Below are 17,047 nucleotides of genomic sequence, written 5' to 3' on the forward strand. Positions count from 1 at the left end.
TTAACATGAGACAATACTGATGAGCCTTAAAAACTTCATTCTAAGTGGAATAATTTAGAAGCAAAAGGGCAAATATTATATAACTCCACATATACAAGCTACCTAGAATAGTCAAATTCACATAGACAGAAAATAGAGATTACCTGTGGCTAGAAGAGTGGGGAAGTGGGGAGGGATTTATTAATTGCAACAGAGTTTAAATATAAGACAATGGAAATTTCTAGAGATGCTCAGTGGTGGTGATTGCACAGCAATCTGAAGATATAGAATGCAGCAGAAATACATATTTTAAATGGTTTTTAAAAGTCAGTTCATACCCCACTGGCCCACATCCTCCTTCTCTGAACACAGTATCATGAAGAGAGTGCCATAGAACACGATGGTCTCCCATGCCTTCTCAGATATGATTTCTCCAACAGAGGCCATCACCAACCCCCAGATCCACATACCAGAGGGAGGGATTCCTTCTGGCCAAGATCATCAGCTAAGAGTAAATCATGTCTACACTGGCTCCGGGGGGGGTGGGGGGAGAGGTCTCCATCTACACTAGGTCAGAGGGAGTGAGTCTGTCAGCACTAGGCCAGACCAAGTGAACGCTCTACACTGGCTCAAGGTGAGTGACCACCTACACTGGCTCTACAGAGTCCCCAGCTATTCTGGCTGAAGGTGAGTGAGTCTCTGTGTCCACTGGAGCGGGAGGAACAGTGGTCCAGGCCTTGGAGGATGGCTGGTGGGCTCCTGCCTTCACCCTGAGGTCCCTCCTTGTTATTAATCAGCTTACTTTTTAATCTTTGGAATAAGAATTTTATCATACTATACAAATTAAGAACCATCTCAGAAGAGTGGGAGAAAGGACAGAGGAACAGGGCAGAGGGAAGTGTCCCAGGGACAACAGTCTCTGGTGTCTTCTGCAGGTGGAGGCAGAGGAGACTCCTGGTGTCCCTGGAGATGAACAAATGGTCTCTGCTTGAACCCGTGCAGAGGGACCTGAGGTCGCTGGCACATCTTGCTGCTGCAGCTGTTTAGAGTCCACATGACCCATGTCCACACAAGGTGTCAGGATCCACAGAGCACAGGGTGCTCTGGCTGTCCACTGGTTTGTCTGTGTCAGCTGTCCCCTCATTGGAGCCACATTGTTTAGGAATCTGGCACATTTCTGCCCTCTTACATTGGAGCCACCTTACTGCTGACAGGTGGCAGGCAGCAGCACAGTTGTCAGACACAGGTAGCAATCCTCCCAGTCACCCGCTTCCAGAGCTTTCTGTTGTCATGGGGTTACCCAGAGTCAGGCTTGGAGGCTACATCAGGTGTGGGGGTCCTTGCAGGCAGGCAGCAGAGGTAGATGGCAGGCAGGCTGGTCCTTTTGATGCTCTTCTGCCCTGACTATTTGGGGTCCCCAGGCACTGGAGGCTCACAGGGCAAAGGGAGGGTGTGGAGGGCAGGCTCACTGGGGCTCCTCTTTTGGAGGACAGGGGAATGCGAAAGATCCATGGGTGTGGGGCAAGTCATAACCCTGGAACATGCAGCCTGGCCCCTGGCTTTTCTGGTGCTGGAGGATCAAGTAGGTTGCCATGGCTGTACTGAACTTTATCTTGACCAGGGACACCCAGGTCTTGTATGGGTCATAACCCTTATCAAACAGCATTGTCATTATTTTGGTGTCTGGGTACTTGAGGAGTGCCTCACTAGAATCATGCTGCTCACCCTGTCTCAACCATAGGTGCTAAAGGATTTGCTTGACTGTGGGCTGCTTCCTGGGGCACATGGCCAGCCCAGTATTTTGTGGTTTGACTGGAACAATGTGAAGAACACAATGAGGGATGTGGAATATTGCCAGCAAGATCTGCCTCAGCATCTCATCAGTGGGCCCTCTAAATGGGCGTTAATAGAAGGAAGAGTAGGCCCAAATCTCCACCATGTTGGCTTAGGAACTGACTTCCTTTACAAGACTCCCGAAGAAGTAAAATCAAGAATCCATAAATGGGATGGATTCAAACTAAAAAGCTTCTTCTCAGCAAAGGAAACTATCAAGAACATGAATAGAGAACCTACAGAATGGGAAAAAATCTTTACCACCAGTACCTCAGATAGAGCATTAATTCCCAGGATATAAAAATGTCTCAGAAAACCTAACACAAAAACACCAAATCAATCAATTAATAAATGGGCTAAAGAATAGAACAGACACGTCACAGAACAGGAACTACAACTGATCAACACATATTTGAAAAAATGTTCCACATCTCTAGCAATTAGAGAAACTCAAATCAAAACTACACTAAGATTCCATCTCATTCTAGTCATAAGGTCAATTATCAAGAACATAAGCAACAATAAATGTTGGCAAGCATGAGGGGCAAAGGTACACATATACATAGCTGTGGGACTACAAATTGGTACAACCACTATGGAAAGAAGTATGAAGATTCCTCAGAAAAACTGAAGTGAAACTACCATTTGACCCAGTTATCCCACTTTGGCATATACCCAAAGGAGGTAAAATCAGTATCCTACATTCACGCAACCACATAAATGTTTATAGCAGCTCAATTCACAATAGTTAAACTATGGAACAAACCTATGTGCCCTTCAATGGATGAATGGATAAAGAAAACTGTGGTATATCTATACAATGGAATATTACTCAGCCTTAAAGAAAAATGAAATTATGGCATTTGCCAGTAAATGGATGAAACTTGAGGATATCATGCTGAGTGAAATAAACTAATTCCAAAAAAACCAAAGGCCGAGTATTTTCCCTAATATGTGGATATTAATTTACAATAAGGGGGGAGGGGTGCTAGGGAAGAATAGAGGTACTTTTGACTAGACAGAGGGGAGTGAAAGGAAGGGAGGTAGAAGGGGGGTAGGAATGATAGTAGAATGAATCAGACATTATTTCCCCTTGTACATATATGGTTACATGACCTGTGTAACTCCACATCATGTACAATCTGAAGAATGAGAAGTTATATTCCATTTATGTATGATATATCAAAAGGCATTGTACTGTCATGTATAACTAATTAGAACAAGTAAAAAAAAAAAAATAAGAATAAAAATAAAAATAAGTCCCTTCACCTGTAAAAGGGGGATCAGAAGGGTGTCTGAGTGTTGCCACAAGGATCAAATAATATATTTACGCCCCCTAAAATGGTGCCTAGTACATGGTAACCTTCAAAAAAACTAAGTACTTCTCACAGAAATGAAAGAATATAACAATGTTTCCTATGAAGAAAATTTTATATATGATAAATACCAAAATTATTTGTTGACTAAATTGTCATATCTTAATAAAAATGAATATGTCTAGTGTGTTAATTAGCCTTCTATCACTATAACAAAATACTTGAACAAATTAACTTATAAAGAGGAAAGGTTTTCTGCTGAGGGCCATTGCTAAGTAAGAATGACGCATGGCATGACCCAGGTCATTTGCAGTGTCATTGCATGTAAGGTGACCTTGCTCAAGGACCAGGGCGGATCGGGGGTTTAGGGCGTTCCTGATTTAGGACAATCAGGGTTTAGGGCAGTTCCAGGTTTAAGGTGTACCCTGCTGGGAATAGGGCGTATCCTGCTGCCTCAGGCGCGCCTGCTCCTTGAGTTCTCCTTGAGTTCTCCTGGGAGTCAGAGAGTATTTTGGGATTTTGCCCAGAACGTGATTTGGGCCCAGAACGTGAATTCCCCCAGAACGTGTGTGTAAGTGCCAGTGACAGTTCGAGAATAAAGAGTTGCTGTTTGAATCTACAAGCTGTGTGGTGGCTCGTGATTGTGTGCCCAGCCAGACTGCGGCAGTTTTCATTTAGCTCACACCTGTGGAGGTCCCAGTCCATCATGTGGGCCCATCGTTTTGGGCCTCTGGTGGGGGTAATGGATGGCAATGGTAGAGAGCATATGCAGGAGAAAACTGCTCATCTCATGGTCAGGAAACAAAAGTAAAAGAACTTTCCTTCAAGAGCATGCCCCAAATGACCTAAAAATCTTCCACAAAGCTCCACTCCTAAAGGTTTCAGCACCTCCTGATAGCACTACACTGAGACACTTTTCCAAATTATAGGATCTGGTGACTGGTGAGATTCTGGGATAGGGAAGAGAGCAGAATCAAAGGTGGCTTGAAGATTTTGCTCCCTGAGAAATAAAACTACAATAACAGAGGACAGCAGAGGGAGCAACTATAGGAAGGGAAATGAAAAGTTTAGTTTGAGACAGGTTGAGCTAAGTGACTTAGCATTGAGCTTCCAGCGCATGCCAAGTTGCCCCTTTTCAAAGTCCTCAATGGTCGCCCTAGCTTGCAAGTCTAAGAGCTCCAGAGAGCAGAGACCATGTCTTCCTTGTTTCCAGTTATAACTTCTCCCCCAACACACACACACACACACACACACACACACACACACTTGTAGAATGAATGAATGAGTAAGAGTAGAAAGACTAAGACTACACAAAAAATCAATTGTTGAGTGGCCAACTTTTTGACAAAACTTTTCTCAGCTTCTATTGTTTTTCAATAAGTGAGTGCGTAATGTTAGGGTAGATTTTGCTTTTTCCTCACATTCTAGGTCACATGAAGAAAATATCCAAAATGTGACCAAAATTCCAAATCCCTCCCTAGTGGGGTGAAAAGAACATCTGGGCCCTGAAGGTTAGGCGTACACAGAAGCTGGATTTTACTAGGGAAAAAAACACTAGAGTAACAGCACTGGAATAGATTGCACCACATCTACTGGAACTCCTAGCTTCAAACACAGTAGCAGATAAACCAGTCAGTATAAAACATTCCTTCTGAGGAGGAGAAACTTTATGAGCACAAAGCAGGCAGCAAAGATGGGCCTCTTGTGATTTCATCTCTCACAATGTGGAAGAGACCCTCAGGGATCAACAGCTATTTATTTATTCATCAAATGTTTGGAGCTCTAAATACCTTTTCCCATGGATATAAAATTGAGGGTTGTTGTTGTTGTTGTTTTAATAGCTGAGAAATTCAGTAGTGAAGTGAGAAAAGAAAAATCTGCACTTAAAAAGATCCTATGTGCTTTTGGTCTGTAAAAATTTAGAAGCTATTTTATTTACTTATTTATTTTATTTTATTTGCCATGTCTCCTGTATGTCCCTAGAGAGCCTTTCATGGTTCCTGCCTACAGTTCTGCTCAGTGGGAAACCCCGTGTATGCTCTAGGTCTGGTGAACTGACTTCCCCTTTGAGAAAACCACATTGCTCTTCTGTAGCCACTGGGGAGTTCACCACTGCGCCCACTGAACCCACTCTAAGAATGGGCTACCACTCCTTGTTGGAAATGTAAGCTGTTGATAAACTCTTAAAACTTTGGTGGTCTAGCACTAAAGCTAGTGTTAACTAGGTTTATCTCATTCACTGAAACCAGTTCCTAAGAGATTCCTATTCAGAAATCTCTCTAACGTTCAGGCCAGTGTAAATCAACCCAACCTACCATCCATACTAAGAAATGGATGGTACCTAAAGAATATCTTTTTCAGGACAGTAAATTCATCTTAACTAGTATTCTACTCCAAACTCTTATCTGCTCCTCTTCGATACCTCTGCCTCCTACATAGTCTCCCATATTATTTCTGGAAGACGCCAGGGCATCTTCTCGCAAGGTTGAGGATGAGGTCCTATTCACCACCACACAACTACCACTTCAGCCACAGTAACCACCAGACAGAGCCACTTCAATTATGCAAACCCAATGATGTCCAAAAGCACTTCCACCACTTCTCACAGGTCCACCAAGGTGCAAAACTATATGGTGATCTGTGGCCATGGATTTCCCTGCTATTGGAACCTCTCCTCTACTATCAAAGAAGCAGATACATACCCACGGGCTGAGGAGGACACAGTGCGAACAGGAAGATTCTAGGCAGTATTCAAATTCTTCTTCCCTTTGAATGAACTCTCCCAAGAAGTCACCTCAGTCCTCATGCAAACACCCTCCCGGAAGACCGCCTCAGGAGGGTTCTAGAACTGCTCTGACTGGACTAGCAGTGGGCATTCTTTTGTCTAGAGCAGGGGCCCCAGCGCTTCGGTTTTCATCAGAATCAATGGCAGAATAAATAGAATTCCAACTCCACCACTTTTCTAACCACAAAGGAAAATCTAATACCCACATTTTAGATATTTTAATTCCACATGCCAATATAAAAATGTCAGCCTTTGACAGAGGAAAAAAAAAACCAAAATGATTATGAATGAAGAGAAAGATCCATAAATAACAAATTAAATTGACGCAGCCAAGTGAGGGTATGTATAACAGATGGAGACCAGTTTCAAAAAGTCTCTTGAATATGTAACTGGGTTTGATGTTGAGTGATAAGAAATACGATAACTACTTGAGTCTGAAAGATGTAAGTAAGTGTCAAATAATATTAACTGATTGAAAAAAAATACTATTGAGGGAAAGGAAAACTATACTCTTGTTAATTATACCATACATAGAAAATAATGAATATCAGGCATAAGAATATATTTGAGAACCTCTAATAAACTGTGAATGCCAAAGTATTAAAATGCAATGTAAATTTAAGCTACAATTTTCTGAAAATTCAAAACTTCTTTCTACATTCAGATTTAATTATATAAAAATGATGCTCCTAAAGGTCATGGATACTTAAAAATAAAATATGAATGATTGCAATTGGTAAATCTCTCCTTTATCAACTCATAGGTTACCAAAAGTAGGAAGCCTGTGTCTACCTCTCATACTGCTGACCCACAGCATCCTGCATGCATCATTTCTTCTTTCTTTCCTTTTAGTTTATTGCTTTCCCTCCAAACATTATTTTTTTAAAAAAATGAAAAGGTAACACAAACTATAATCCTATTTAAAAAAAAAAAAACTGCTGGAGTCAGTTGTCATTTTCAATCTTACTCTGTTTACAAAATTGTCTCTTCTTCCCTTCACCACTTTTCTTTTGTCATTTCAACCGTTTAACCCCAAGAACAGACCTTCAAGCTCCAGTCTGGCGAGGCTCTGTAGACATCCTGTGAGTCCCCTGGAGTTACCCTCACTCTCCTTGAGACACTCTGGATCTTTTTGACAGTGATGAATCATAATAATCATTATAATCTTCTAAAAATACAGGACTCTTTTGATAGAAATCATGTTAAAGGGCAGGAGCAGAATAGTTTTTAAAGTAATTGGCTTTCCAATTAAAACCTATGCTAAAAAGTCACAATATTGAAAATGATATTGTCAAAATAGTGTTGGGCTCTAGATAAAATTTGTACTTTTAGCTCTGGACAAATGCCAGTTGAAATCGGCATTAGAAGCACCTGTGGATTGAGGATCAGAGAGTTTGAAAGCTACTCCATTGCAGAAGGTCCATAACCTGAGCAGCCATCAGCAATATTGCACCAATCTGGGGACATTTTCTTAGGAGACAATATGAATAGAATTACTATTGTATTGCAATTTAGTGGAATTTAAGGTAATTTAGTGATTTAATAATTAACCCTCAACTTTATTTTCTATTTTATTTCATTTAATTTTAATAGGTGACAAAATCATAAGATTCAACAGTATAAAACATGTTCCATGAAGGAAGAAAATAAAATGTGTACGAGGAAAAGAGTGATAAAAAGAAAAAATGATGAGAAGGAGCAATGGCAAAGAAGTCACCTTGTACTATGAAGCAGCTTGGTTGCATTAGTGTGTATCTTTAAAAATAGCAACCTCATTAACAAAGGGAGTAGTCATTTGCATTTTCAGACATTTCCAGACCCACTTGGTTGAATGCAGAATCCATCTTTTTCCAGTCAAGTTGGTTTTGCCATCATCCTTCAGACTGTAGCTCATGGCAACTAAAGCCATTAGATACATTATAGAAGCTATAAAACACCAGATGCAGAGATCATTAACAGGTTTACTTGCTTTGCTTAATCTGCCTTTCAGTATGGCCTCATACACCTTGACAGCTTTAAATCAGCTCTTCAAGAATCAGCTCCTTTGGTCTCAGGTAGTCCAGCTAAAGGACAAAAAAAAAAAAAAAAACCACTCAATCACCTGTCATGTTCAAATCTCTTTGCTTACCTGGTTCTGCTGAAGTTCAAAGCTAAGGATATAAAACATGTGTTTATCCCTGGTCAGAAAAACTGGAAATAAATGCTGAGTTGTTTACACAAAGAAGTCATTTAGTAAATGCTGGTGGATACGGTCTAACTTTAAAATAATTAAAAATAGCCATATACACACCCCAAAAAATGACCATCCTCTTCATTATTAGCAACTAATACTTTTTTTAATATTTATTTTTTAGTTATAGTTGGACACGATACCTTTTTTATTTATTTATTTTTATGTGGTGTTGAGGATCGAACCCCGGGCCTTGCACATGTGAGGCAAGCGCTCTACCACTGAGCCACAATCCCAGCCCCCCAATATTTTTTGATGAATGAAACACTGTATGTTGCCAACCACCTATATCAGAATCACAGGAAGCAAGAAAGAGGAAGGCAACAAAACTGAAATTGATTGTCAATTTTATATTTTGCCAGATGCAGATGATCCTTTCACAGAATATTCAGCTGACACGGTATCAGTTTTAGAGTCCAGTTCCCAGAGCCATAGCTGGCTGTCCTCACCTCCATTCAGCCCTTTGAACTCTGGGGAGACTGAGAACCAAGGAGGCAAGGAACCCTGTTAGAGCCTCCATGACATTAGGTAGAGAAGGCCTCCTGTGGCTGAGAATAGCCTAGCAGAGCTGTCTGTTTTCTGTAGTTCAAACTCTCAGAATGCCTTTCTCAAACAAAACAAGAAACAACCTGAAGTGCCTGGTTTTGTCAAATTAAACACAAGTATCTATAGAACTAACTAAATATTTTTAAATCTGTAACATAGCAATTAATTAGAAAATAACTCAGAAGGAAACACCTCTTTTCCATACCCACTGCAACACAGGTATAACCTGGCTCTAATTCAAGAGTTATGACTTAAATGAAAATTCTGCAGCTAATTTAATTGTCTTTTAAATTTAAACAATTTAACTGTTTTAGAGCTTCAAAATATCTGACTTCAATATTATGCATGTTCTAGATTGGCCAATTAATTCAACTAACTGTGATTCCTCACTTCACAAAACAAAGGATGAAAGAAAATGCCAAATTTTATACTTAACAAAAAGGTAAATTTCTTAAGGCATTAGCCAAAGAAAAACAAGCAAGTTGCCTCACTCATGATGTTATACATAAAGATGTGACTTCAAAGTGGTGAAACTTTTTAATGTGCGGTGTGTAGAAATTTTACAATTACTTTATGATCACAAAATTTCCATATCTTTTACATGGAAAGTTTGAAAATCATCTAATAGAATTTCATCCTTTTAAATAGCCAAGTATACTCAGTTTCTTATTATACAGACATTGGGTTTTTAGTCATGCAGATGATGTTCTTACTCTTTTCCTTACTTTAAACACTTTTAAAGGACGCCAACAAAAAGTGGGTTTCAGCTGGGCATGATAGTGCACACCTGTAATCCTAGCAGCCCAGGAGGCTGAGGCAGGAGGACGGCAAGTTCAAAGTCAGCCTCAGCAACTAAAAGAGGCTCTTAAGCAATTTATGGAGACCCTGCTTCAAAATTTAAAAAAAAAAGAAAGAAAGAAAATAAAAGAAAAAAGCTCTAGGAGTATGGCTCAGTATCTAAGTGCCCCTACATTCAATCTCTAGTAAAAAAAATAAAAAATATAAAAGGTGGGGTTTCAGGAAAAGGCAAAGTTTGATACAGTTTGTGTCAAATAAATAAATAAAATCCATTTATATATTTACACATAAGATAATCATCTGTAAGAATACACTCCAAATCTTACCAGTGGACACCTCCATTAAAAAAAAAAGAAGAAGAATTAACAGGGTAGAAGACAGTCCAAGACGTCCAACTTGGAGGATCAAGGGTTGTCGGATGAGGAGAAGATATCCATAGCTGCTAAATTCATCATGCACCCCAAGGAAGTTTAATGAAATAGTCAATGATGTCTGTGCACTGCTTAATAAGGACAATCTCATGGAGGAGAAGCACATGCACTTGTCGGTATAACACGAATCCATTCAAACCTGAAAAGACAGGATATGAAGATCAGCTTTTAATGACAGAGCATGCCAACCTGGGTAACAGCAGATTTCTAGATCTGAGAAACAAAATTTCCTTTGTTTGACCACTTAGGAAAGAAGCAAATGACCCTCAATCAAAGGAAGTAGATGGAGGTTTGAAGTGTTGGAGAGAATCCTGTGCTTCTGTACTGTTTGCACTGAAACTGTAGATGGACAACAGACTATTCTTGCATGTATTGAAAGTCACCAGTTTCAGCCTAGAAAGTCATCAATTTCAGCCTAAAAATTTCTGGAATGATTGTTGGAGATCAGAGTGGAAGTTCCCTATCACACCACCTATAACCCAGGTGGCTGGGGACTCAAAATGCAGGTTCAGTCTCAGGAAGATGGCAATGTTCAGTTGGTTAGTCACAGAGATATACAAGGTACAGTAACTGTCAAGGAGTTTATTAAAATCATAAAGAGTGCAGAAAAAGGGTATCAGATAGCAATTAATGAAAACTATCAAACAACATCAGAAACCACACTCAGGGCCTTGAGCCTGCAGCTTCCAGTTACCGACACCAAAATCTATGGCAACCAACTCAGCTACCAGACTGGCAAAGAAATGCAGACTGCTTAAAGGCTGATGTAGGATTCTTTCATACATAGAAAGAAAAGGATTCAACATGTGGTTATGTAATAAGTAAATGATTTATAAATAAGAGTGATATTTTGTTAGGGCTTTCAAAGGTAACAGATTTTTTAGCCACTGTTGAACCTATAGCATTGTCTCAATCTTTTTATGTTCTCTGCCTTGTACTTTTCTGCTGTCACTATATCTATTTGTAAATGATTTTTTCTTTTTATTTTGTTTTTGTTTTTATTGTTGATCCTGCTGCATTTAGTGTTTGGGAGAGATCAATCTATCCTGAGTCATTTTACTGTTGAGAAAAATTTTCTTAGCATGAAGTCCTGTTACTGATTTAGATAGAGAATATGCACAGTACTTTTTTTTTTACCCGTGCACCAAGGCATTTCTGTTATTTTGATGCTTTTTGCTGATTCACCAACAGCTAAGGAGGCTATTCTACAACTCTTAGCTAAATGGAAAACGCTTTCATCCTTCTCCCTCAACTGCTTTGATCGTCATTTATAACATCCCATAACTGTAATGTTCAAAATTTCAGATTGAGGCTTTTCAGGTTTATTTTGGGATGGCAAAAGGAGTTTTCTGAAAATTCCATGATAGCTGGCTTCTCTAGGAAACTCGTTTTTAAATCCAAGGTCTTGAACCACATTCCCTGCACATGAACACATTTGCTTTTATCATTCCCGCAATGTCTCCTTCCCATTTAGCACTGTTATAGTTATAGACATCTGCCTTTTTAGACAAGTTTTATCCATTTATTATTTTTTAGGTATTCGAGAAAAGCTAACATACTGTACCTGTAGTAGAGTATAAAGCTTGAAAAATCCAAGTGCTAAAGGAATAATAGGTATCTCATTCTTGAATACTTTGTGGCAGGATTGTACTAAAAACTCTGTAATCACAAAAACTAAAGATGAAACAAAATGAAAAGATAACTTCCAGACAGCATATTTTTATTATAAGCTGTCGTTTAAGGGAATATTAGTGTATTCTTCTAAATAAGATGTAAAACTTGTTCGGAATTACTCTTCTTCAGCCCTTCCTGCCAAGAAATCAAATATAACTGTGGTGCAGCAGCCCTCCCCAGGTATATTGGCAGATATGAGTGGTCCCAGTATACATCAGTAACCTAGATATGATAGGACAACTGGTAATGGTGGATTCACTTACATTGTTTACACTTCTATGACCAGGCCTTAAGGGAAGGTCAGTATTTGTAAAACCAAGCAGTGTCTTCCTACCTGACTCCAAATACATATCAAACAAGAAGGATGTTTGTGCTTCAGCTTTGTCTTTGCTTAGTAATACAGTCAAGCCAGAGTTTGTTTCCAACAGAAAGCTGTATAAGCATTTTTATTTCAAATAAAATATATTTGTTTTATTTGTCATTCATACTATCCATCCACATCACAGTATCTTCTGTATCCGATAGTCCAGTAGAAATATATTATTCAGCTTGTTCTTTAAAAAAAAAAAAAAGGAGAGGAGGGAGTTTTTCATTTGAACTCAATGTGCTTACATCATTGTGCAAAATTTTAAGAGTAAGAATGTTTGTGTATGACTTGTAAGAAATTACCTAATTTGAAATTTATTATTCAATTAAGTTCCAATTATAAAATAGTTTTTCAGTCTACACTGCAAAATCTAAACTCTGTAGTGTATTTTCCCAAGGGTGTAGGCTCCCGGAAAAACAACTTTGCCTTCTTTATGCATGTAGAGATATCATTGATGTCAAAGGAAAGACTCTAAAAGTCATTTTGAATAAATTTTGGAAAAGTTCAGCTGGTTTGAAAGGGGCTACTTTTGTCACTTGGTTTTCTGCAGTGAAAGAGGAACATTATCCATCCTAAGTGCTTTCCCCTGGTCTCCTCTCTTCACACATTGGAGATTCTGTACAATCAATTTCAATCAAGTTTGTTCCCGTGTCCTTTTGAATTCTTTCAGAGAATGTTCTTTTTCAAAGCCAATATCTTTGTGCTATTAACCTTTGAACATCCCTTTGCCAGAGCCACACATCAGATTGAATTCTGATCACTCACCCTTCAACCTATCAATTCTCTCTTATTGCTTTGCCTGGCTTTTTCCCCAGCTTTTAAAGCAGTCAGCCTGCAGTCAAACACTGGCAAGTCCACACAAACTGTTCCAAGAAAACAAGCCTTTGAAAGCATTCCCCTGAATTCCATCAGAAAATTCACTTATTCCCTTCCTCCAAGGATGAATAAAATTGAAAAATCCTGTAGGCCATCATTTAATTCAATTCCGCCCTGATTCATTGAGTCTTACTCTGTTCAAGACACTATAACAGACACTGTGATATTTACAGTGACAAAATAAAGTTCCTGTCCTCAAGCAGTTTATAATCTGGCAAGACCAAATGAGTATCCTTTGATTCCCTGGGTTAGTGTCTACTAGAACGTTTTTTTTTTTTTTTCGTCTTTGGAGATTGTTTTTATTGTGGTAAACTTACATCACGTATAATTTATCATTTTAACCATTTGTAAGTTCATGAATCAGCAACATTCAGTACAATGTGCAACCATCACCACTATCCACTTCCAGGAATTCTTCATCATCTCAGAGGCCCTGTGCCCATTAGCCAATTGTTCATTCTCTCCTTTCACCTCCTGGTATCTTGTCTTCTACTCTCTCTATGAATTTACCTATTTTAAGTACCTCATGTAAGTGGAATCATACAATATCTGTCCTTCTGTGTCTTCCTTCTTTCATTTATTATTATGTTTCAGGCTTTGCTTTATAATTGAAGAAAGTGTTTTACAAAGGGAAAAGTTGCAGAGGAAGATTCAGGGGATGATATGTGCTTTTTTTTCCAAGCCTCCTACTTCAACCCCCTGCTATTAGGAGAATGAAGATTATGGCTTTAGTAACAGTTTCAGAAGCATCACTAGCTTCATGACTAAGGCCCCTATAACAAAAAAAAACAGATTAACAAGAGAAAAACATACAATTATATTTAATATAAGTTTACGTGACAGTGACACCTTTGGAGATGGAGATCCAAAGGAACAGGTAAACTTGTATGTTTTTATGCTAGTTTTGATGAAGAGTAGACAGTTGTGGGTAAGCGTGATGGAACCAAGGTAAGGTGATCTGATGGCAATGAGCTGCAGGAAACACAGCAAGGCCTGTTGGTTCAGATTCCTCTTGGTTTCCCTGTGTCTTTGGTGGTAAGGTGCTCTTTTCCTCCAGGTACAGGGTGGGCACCTCTCATATGAGATATTCAGACTATATCAGGAGAAAGTTGAAAAATGCCTTCCAGGTTTTGTGGCCTGCTTCAGGGAATAAGGATGGCGAAAGTGCAGAGCATGACTTTGATCTTGTTGTTTTATCAAATGCCAAGTTGCCATACTAGGGGTAGTGTATTCTGAACCCTATCATGAACTTAAAGAAACAACCAGTTTGAGCAAAAGGTACATACACGAAATATAAGGATATTCTCATGCTGCCCCTTAATACGAGGCGAGTGACTTTATATTCAAGAATACACAATAGTTCATGTGATAGAACATTCTCTCCATTGTTTAGAGAAGATGTATAATTAGTGAAGGTAAGCAAGATCATTCTGTGATAACAAAATAATCCCCAAAGTCCCTGTGGTGAATTACAACATGTTTATTTCTCACTTGTTCTGTGCCCCTGCCCCATGGGTTTATAGATGCCAATTGCACATGGTCACTCAGGAATCCAGGACAGTAGAGGTCCCACCATCTTATAACCACACTGTGTGGAATGGGGGCTTGTCAAAGTGGTACTAGAAACATACTTGCACCTATGCTTTTTTTCCTACCTTAGCTGAGAAGGGATACAATTGCTGCCTCTTAAGTTTCACAGAACTCCTCAGGGAACCTCATCTGCTTGCAGGGGTGCTAGGAAGCATAGGAAAAGAGAGGCGACATATGATATGTGTTATGGTCTCCTGTCACACACATTAGCCTGACATTACCTCAATCAATGTTAATTTGTAATGTATGATCACCTGACAGAATTGGTTTTAAAAGGGGGGAAATACATGTTACACAATTTAGTTAGATGTTTTATAAATAAATGTTTAAAAGATCACTTCAAAAGCAATGTGATGAGGGGCTACATTGTACAGTTCTCACCATACATTGAGGATAAATTAAAATGTCATTCATGTAGGAACTTATAATCTGAAGTAAGGTGTCCATTAACAGCATCACGCATGGATTCAAAATGATATCTTCAGCTGGGCGCAGTGGCACACAACTATAATCCCAGGGGCTTGGGAGGCTTAGGCAGGAGGATCGGATCGTGAGTTCAAAGTCAGCATTAGCAGTAAGGCCCTAAGTAACTCAGTGAGACCCTGTCTCAAATTTTAAAAAAGGGGGTGGGGGGAGCTGGGGACGTGGCTCAGTGGTTAAGTCCCTCTGGGTTCAATCCCTGGTACCAAAAAAAAGAAAAGGAAAAATTAAACAAAATGGTATCTTCTATAATAAAGCAGGAGTGAAAGTGTTGTACTCTAGAAAAACAACATGTATCTAGGTTAAAAAAAAAAAAAACAATATTTCTAAATTAATCTCTTCTATCTTTATTTTTAAACATATAAAACTAGAAAGTTATCACAAGTATATAGTTGATTATTTCACCAATATTCTTAAGATTCATAAATTGAAGCTCTCCATAAAATGCTTCTCATAAAAAAAGTAACTATTACCTTGAATTTGTCATTGCACAGTTTATAAAATAGGTGAAAGAGACTACAGAGATTTCTAACAAATTGAATTAGGTAGCAGCAATATGTACTAAAGCATACTAGCATCCATTTAAATTCTCCTGGAAAAGGAGAAGCTAGGGGAGGCACTGATACCCTGAGCCACCCATCCCAGCACTGATGATCCACTGTACTGCACCATCGGCCCCTGCTTCACTTCAGATTGCCAAGTCCTACCTCACCAAATGATTGTGAACATGTGGGCAAGAGCCAGGTTTTACCCAGGAGGATAAAACCTGCAGCCTGTGAAGCCTCAGCTATTCTGGATAATGAATGAATTTTCAAATAGGTACTCAAATTGATTGCCAAGTAATTTAAAAATGCCAAAGTGGCACATGTTTTTATTAGCCTTATTATCCTCTTTCCCACTCATCTCACATTTATCTGAACACATTTCATTTGTTTCAAATATTCACCCTCCTAAGTAATTTTGTTAAAAGAAGGCCAAATGGAGGAAAGAAATGAATATATTCAATAGAGAGACTCAGCAAGTTTTTTGGTTTTTAAATTGTGAGATACAGAAAAAGATCCAAGTGTGTTTTAAAATCAAAATAAAACCATTTGACTTCTGTTACTAAGCAAGATAGATCACGTTAAATGCAAGTCATCCGTTCACATGAAAATAGGAAAAGATTTTTCATTTATGAATGTTTTTGATCCACCAACAAATCAATGCTTTCTTCATTTGAATAATTTGGGAAAAAAAGTTTCCTTAGGAATTTTAGGAGCATATAAGAATGGCTTCACAGGAAATACACATAGTCCTTATTCATAGCATTTAGGTAAAGATTCAATAAGTCTGTTTTATAGAGACTATACTAAAGAGCTATTCAATTATTTTTTATTTCATCTAATATTGATTCTAGTCCAATGGACAGTGGGAAGTTATCTTCTTTTTCCAGATTAGCCAGAAAGACTGAAATTTAGGAATTTGTCTACATTTAAACAGATGTGATGGCACAGCCCAGGTTCAAGACTGAGCTGTTATACACTGAATCCTGAACACTCATCCTCTCTGACAGTGTTTCTTCACCTTTAGGGTCTAAAAGAATCCCAATGAGAACCTGGTAGAACAGATTACCTGGTCCTGTCCCTGAGTTTCTGAGTCCGTTGGTCTGGAGTGGGGCTTGAGAATTTACATTTTTCCACATTCAAAGTGTTGCTGATATCATTGGTCTGTAGACTAGTCTGAGAACCACCCTCTTCTGCAGTGTTGCATGGCACCAAGTACACCGTGACCTCAGGAAATCCAGGGCCTAATGATCACTTCCTGGTTTTAAAAAAAAATTGTTAGGAAGCAGAGGGTTCTAACAGAAATATGTAACCCAGAGGCGTACTCAGTATCCCTCATTTTTTAAGGTCTTGAAGGCCTTTCTCACTTCCTCCTCAAACTCCAAAAATCTCTAAGGAACTTCTCCCTAGTGTTGCCCTTGAAAGAAGCACAACAGAGGTGACCAGTAATCCAAACACACACCACCACTTGGAAGTGATCAAAACACAACCTTATTTTGTCCCTTGAAAATTTAATGGGGAAAATAATTCTCTGGCTCCCAGATAAAGATTTGGGCAAACCCATGACTTTTTTCCTCATGTATTTTACATGACAGTCGTC

General features: G+C 38.9%; 1 pseudogene; it reads left to right on the forward strand.

The window, feature by feature from the left end:
• The first annotated feature begins 379 nt into the window (after positions 1–379).
• On the forward strand, positions 380–10,676 carry LOC124107677 (F-actin-capping protein subunit alpha-1-like; annotated as a pseudogene).
• Positions 10,677–17,047: the final 6,371 nt, after the last annotated feature.

The sequence above is a fragment of the Marmota monax genome, unplaced genomic scaffold, assembly GCF_021218885.2.
Source record: "Marmota monax isolate L192 unplaced genomic scaffold, Marmota_monax_Labrador192_F-V1.1 WCK01_AAM20220418_F8-fsc00097, whole genome shotgun sequence".
NCBI lineage: Eukaryota > Metazoa > Chordata > Mammalia > Rodentia > Sciuridae > Marmota > Marmota monax.